The sequence below is a fragment of the Sinocyclocheilus anshuiensis genome, unplaced genomic scaffold (assembly GCF_001515605.1).
Source record: "Sinocyclocheilus anshuiensis isolate Anshui unplaced genomic scaffold, SAMN03320099.WGS_v1.1 scaffold35, whole genome shotgun sequence".
Classification (NCBI taxonomy): Eukaryota; Metazoa; Chordata; class Actinopteri; order Cypriniformes; family Cyprinidae; genus Sinocyclocheilus; species Sinocyclocheilus anshuiensis.
In genome coordinates this window covers 75,967-82,559 of record NW_015552558.1, presented here as the reverse complement: position 1 = coordinate 82,559, position 6,593 = coordinate 75,967, and positions in this window count along the sequence as shown.

Sequence of the window (6,593 nt, the reverse complement as noted above, 5' to 3'; positions counted from 1 at the left end):
TGCCCTTTTTTTTTGCAATAACATTTAAACAATTATTGTTAAGCCAGTGACCTCAGAAGAGAAAATCAGCAATTAAAATGTTTGTCCTGTTAATTTAAATCAATGCATCCAGTACACTTGCTTTCCATTTTGCAGCCCATTGAAAATAGAACACCAGCTACGTTTACATGCACAATTTTTGGTTCAATCAGACTGAATTCATTCCAATTTATGAATCTGAATGTTGTGTTTATATAAACGCTAAAGAAAGTGATCGGGTTGATGTGCGTGTTTATATGTCACAAGCTTCAAATCGGAATTTTTTTTTTTTTTGACATGCGCACACTGCACAAATATAGAGTTTTTCACTGTTTGCACATAACCACTCTCCTACACGGTTTATTTGTTTGTTTTTTAACAGCAAAATTAATATTTATTAATTTATGGATAAATAGGCTATACATATAAACCGCTGTGCCGTGCTGTTCATATTTATCACACAGTAAAAATGCCCCTCCCCGAGCCCAAAACGGGTTGCCTGTGGATGAGAATACAAAACAAGGACTGGTGGGAGGTTGTCCTGCTCTACTTCACAGTTGCCGAGTGAAAGGAGAGTTTTATAATGACAGGACACGCATTTATACAACACTTTACTCAAAAGGAAGAACCGCTGGTTCTGCACGTCATTACGCTATTCCTGCGTCATTGCACATTGCGCAGTTCTTTTAGTTTCGGGGTTCAAGCAGATCGAGTGTTTACATGCACTCTCAATCATATTAGAAAAGGAATAAACCACCCCCTTCAATCCGATTGAAATTTCATTCCGATCGAGCTCAATCGGATCGATTAAGGTGTTTACATTAAGGTTTTTCAGTCCGATTGAGCCGTCAATCCGATTACAAATGGATTATTTGGTTGCATGTAAATGTAGCCCCTAGAGCCACAGAAGTGAAGCCGGCCCTCCCTTTCCACTGTGTTTGTCTTGGTGTGGAGGTGAGTGGTGAATTTAGAGTTGCCACCCGTCCCTTAAAATAAAAGTATGCATCCCATATCAAATCAATACTGCACGCGATTTGTCCCGTATTTTACAAAGGCCAACACATATTTGAATATACAAATAAGTATTTTGCACTGTTTATAATACTGATAGCAATTATAATGAAATCAATTTCATAAGAAGTACTAGCAAAGACTATAGAATACCCAAGACGTGTCACTCGTATAGTTTTGAATGTAGAAAAATGCAACGCTCAATATGGCCGCTCAATTGCAGGAAGCCCCGCCTTCTGAATGAAAGAGCCAATCGCTAATCGGTAAAGTCAGCGTGTCACTGCAGCTGCCGTTAGAAGTCCGGGTTGCTATAGAAACAGTCAGCGTTCTGAGACGTGCTCTTAGGACTGCGCATGCGCACTGACTGATCTAGCCTGAAAAATACGCTTTTTATAATGCTATTTGAGCAAAAGTAACAACATTTATGACAGTTGTTTTCAGATTTCTTTGGTGATTTCAAATATGAAATGTAATCATAAGCTTAGTGAACAGTTTTGGATAATTTGATGTTTCCCCACTCAAAGAGATAGGAGCTGCACTTGCAGGCACGAGAGGCGTTTCAAAGATGGCCGCCGAGTGACATGACTTGTCTTAAAAGGACTTTGTATGAAGGTAATTTAATTCATGTTAATTATTTAACAGATTTGCATACGCAGGGTAAGAGTCGTGGAAGTGTACATAAGACTGTAAGCGTAAATTAAATTTGCATGCGCAAGAGAAGCTTTGTAAAGGTGTAAATCGCGTTTCAAGCATAAGAAAAAATGATTGTGATTGTGAAGTATTGTGAAACTGCAGCTTCATGCTAATGCAGAATAAATATACGCCGTTAAAGCCCTTTCACACGAGCGCAGCACACGGTAAACAAACCTGCACGGTTTAAAACATAGGAGCTCACATCTGCTCTTTGAACACAAGACTCTCCAGATGTAGGGCTGAATGGGAAAGTTATCAATATCTCTGTCCAGCAGCTAATGATGAACGCACAGTTTGCAGAGAAGCATTTCAGTTGTTCACAATAGTATCTGTAATGTTTAATACTGTTTAAAGAACACTAGGGGGCAGGCAAGGACGGGGGTGAGGAACTAAAGAAAAGGATAATAACCGCAAAGAGGAGTAAGTTTGGGGGGTTTTATTGGAGAGACGAAATACAAGTTGAGTTGTTCTACTGACATATCTGGATTGGATTTATTATAAGAACATTATACTGGCGACGAGGATGGGACCCCAGAGGTAATCAATCTGAGCGATGACATCCTGGTGTTTGGCAAAACATTGCAGGAGCATGATGAAGCTTTGAGAAACACATTCCAGAGACTAAAGGAAAAAAAAAACTTAACGCTGAACAAGGCAAAGTATGTGTATAGGCAGACATCGCTGCCATTTTTTTGGATACACATTCTCTGATGGAGGTTTCTCACCTGACCCTACAAAGCTCAAAGCACTTCAAGAGGCTGCTCCACCTAAAAATGTTAATGAAATGCGCAGTTTACTTGGCATGGCAAACTACAGTGCTCGTTTCATCAAAGTCTTTGCTTCCATCACACAGCCACTCTGTGAACTGACAAGAAAGCACATGATACAGGCGCTTTCTGATACAGAACAAAAGTATTCTCAAACTGAACGTGAGGCATTGGCCATTGTCTGGGTATGTGAACATTTTCATATGTATCTCTATGGATCACAGTTTACCCTGGTAACTGATCATAAGCCCCTTGAATGGATATTCAACAACCCAAAGTCAAAGCCACCCACAAGAATAGAACGGTGGGGTCTACGCTTACAGTCCTACAATTTCACTGTTCAGTACAAGTCAGGAAAAGACAATCCAGCAGACTACATGTCTCGCCACCCCCTGCTATATACTTCTACATCGCAGTCAAATGCAGCGAAGTGTGCTGAGGATTATGTCAATTTCCTTACTGCCAGCGCTGTACCTAAAGCCATGACATTGCAAGACATACAAATTGCCACGAAAAATGATGCAACCCTGTCAAAAGTTGCGGATCTCATTAAACATGGTGGGTGGGAAGATGCTGTAAAAAAGTCAGTGGACAGTAATATTGACAGACATACACTGATCTCGTTGTACAAGATACGACAGGAGTTATCTGTTACAACAGCAGGAAATGTGGTGCTGAGAGGGATTAAGATAGTAGTGCCACTGTCATTGCAGGAAAAAGCGGTCTCCCTTGCACACGAAGGACATCAAGGGATTGTGAAAACAAAACAATTAATCTGTGAAAAAGTGTGGTTTCCTGGTATTGATAGACTGGTTGAGAGAAGGATAGAAACCTGCATTCCATGTCAAGCTGCTGTGCCTACTAATAACAGAGAACCATTGGAAATGTCGGAGCTGCCATTCAAACCATGGGATAAAGTTGGAGTTGATTTTTGTGGCCCATTTCCCTCAGGAGATTACCTCCTTGTTGTGATTGATGAATATTTCAGGTACCCTGAGGTTTAGATTGTTCAGTCCACATCAGCAAAAAGCACCATTCCGAAGTTAGATAAGATTTTCTCATCTTTTGGCGTGCCTTCAGAGGTCAAGACAGACAATGGCCCACCCTTTAATGGACATGAGTTTGCTGATTTTTCCTCATATTTAGGTTTCAAACAGAAAAATCACCCCACAAGCAAATGCAGAAGCAGAACGGTTTATGAGGACGTTGGAGAAAGCCATTCAAGCAGCCCATGTGGATAATTTACCATGGAAGCAAGTTCTGTATACTTTCCTTCGCAATTATCGTGCCACCCCACATTGTTCAACAAAAAAGTCACCTGCTGAAGTTTTGTTCGGAAGGCCTTTACGCACCAAGCTTCCAGAGTTTTATCCAAAACAACCAAGCTGTGATGACACACTTCACCATGCAGATGCTGCAGCAAAAACAAAACTGAAATGGCATGCAGATATGAAATATCGTGCTAAATCTTCAAGCCTAAAGGTGGATGACATTGTTCTGTGTCGACAACAGAAGAGTGGAAAGCTCTGTTCAGCTTTTGAGCCTCAACCGTACAAGGTGATCTCTGTAAAAGCGCCAATGATCACAGCATTGTCTGGCACTCATAAGGTCACAAGAAATTCATCACACTTCAAGGTGCTGTGTTCCTCAAAAAGTCACACAGAAAAAAAAGGATTCGGAAATACAATGGATGATGGTTGGGAACTTAACATCCCAGGTCAAACCAAAACGGTAACACCATCATCCCAAGCAGCTGGTGCACAGCCACCTACTTCAGAGATCAGAAGATATCCGGAGAGAGAGAACAGAGGACCTCCAAGGAGATTAGCAGATTATGAAATACAAAGTATATAAACTTTGACAAATTTTTTGGTTACAGAGTGGAATGTTTACTGTTCACTGTTAATATGTGCGTATTTGATTTATATGAAAATATCTGAAGGTGAAGAGGATTGTAATGTTTAAAACTGTCTAAAGAACACTTGGGGGTGAGGAACTAAAGAAAAGGATAATAACAGCAAAGAGGAGTTAGTAAGTTTGGAGGGTTTGTTGGAGAGGCGAAATAAAGGTTGAGCTGTTCTACTGACATATCTGGATTGGATTTATTATAAGAACATTATAGTATCCAGCTGCAGACCTGCAGCACCAGCAGTTTCAGAACTGCAGCCACAGAACCGGAAGTGAGGGGCGGAGCTTACGTTCTTAACAGAGTAGCGCCACCTTACGGTTTTTAAGGGGTCATTTTTTTTATTACACACACGATATGTAATTTTTATGTATGTATGCATTTTATAATGATATATTAAGCATTTTATAAGAAGCGGGTGAGTTTACCCGACAGGCGTTCTAAGCTGGAAAGTTATGTCCAGTGGGGACATAATTACGGATTATAATGGCTTATACTGTCTTTTTACACATTGCATCACGCCGCGTAAACATATAACCATGTCTGCATTTGTGATCGGAGAAACGACAAACAACAAGCGCTACTCTACACTGCTCAAAACTCGCGTTTGAATAGTCAGTGGCAAATTCTTTAAATATGAAAACTTACAGTCTGTGAGTCAGAACAGCCGGCATTGTAGTCCACTCTTCCAGGATCAGGAAACAGTCCTCCATAAAATGGGCTGCACACATCTGAATATTTGGGTTGAACTGTTCTGGAACGGTGTTGTAAATACAACTTAACCACTGATTTCTAGTCGTGTCCTCTTTTGGAAGGCCAAACAAAGTAGTTTCGCTTTCACAACGAAACACACAGCATCACACACGGCGGGCTAGAGTGAGGAACTTGAGGCGGGCTTGAGAACGGCGCGGTCGGTGGATTCAATGGATTCGAAGCAGATATCGTCCTCTTTTGGAAGGCCAAACAAAGTAGTTTCGCTTTCACAACGAACACACACAGCGTATTTACGACATGGTGTATCATGGTGTATAGTAACAACAATACTACAGCGAGAATAAAAGTTACACCTTCTTTCTTTGTGTGACACCCTGTACGTGTAGTCACAGGAATAATTAGTTTTTTCCCATGTATTTGATTGATGTATCCCAATGTGTTTGCTGTTATTATGTTTAATGGTGATGTGTAGTAATCTCAGTGGACAGTAGGGGGAGACGCGGTGCTGATTAAGGACTGTGTGGTTAACGGTGAGTCGCGGAGAAGAGGCCATTACAAGAACGACTCCATGACAGAAAGCAGCGCAACTGTGTTTCTCTTTGTTTATTTAAACAGGTGGGTGAAATCGATCACCTAGGACATAAAACATAACAAAATATGTCGATTTTGTGTGTATGTTGTTTCAGGAGGGTAATATACATTTCCTGAGTCGAGTTAAAATGTTTAAAAGGGACAGTGTTTGTGTTTATGAAAATGGCGTTTCATTCGCGGACATTCCGCGTCATCCCTGGTAAAATAATACAATCCAAATGGTTAGAGGCTCCAACACACTGAATACCCAAAGTAATGTAATGTTTATTGTGTTTATAGCATTAAGAGCGATGTATTGAGCAATCGCCATGCGTGTTAAGATCTCTATGTATAAATATACATATATATATATAGCCTATATAATTTTTTAATAGTATATACTGTTGATGTTTGGATATTATAATATGTTTTAATGATCTTTCTTCTGATTAAGTATATTCGCTGCATATAGTAATTCAGTTTAAATGTTCATATTGTGTAGCCAATGGTTTGCTCAACCATTCAGTTATACAGTGATTGATATGACATTTGCACATACGAGAGAGACTGTAATATATTGTGATGTAAAGGAAGAAGGTATTGAGTTAGATGACAGAAATACAGATTGAGTGTAAGAAAACTATTACAAGAGTTATGCAACATGTTTATTAGTGTTTGGTTTAAGTGAGTCACATGTAAGGTGACATAAGACATTGTGATTTAATTATACAATCTTTGAATTATTGTAATAAAGCATTACAAGAGCGACTCCATGACTGAAAACAGCACAACTGTGTCTCTCTTTGTTTATTTAAACAGAAAACTTGCTGCAGCACCACCAGTCGGACGGTGGGTGTGCTACATTTGCTTGAACATTTGGGTGGCGTTATGCAAATCTTCCCACATTGTGACAT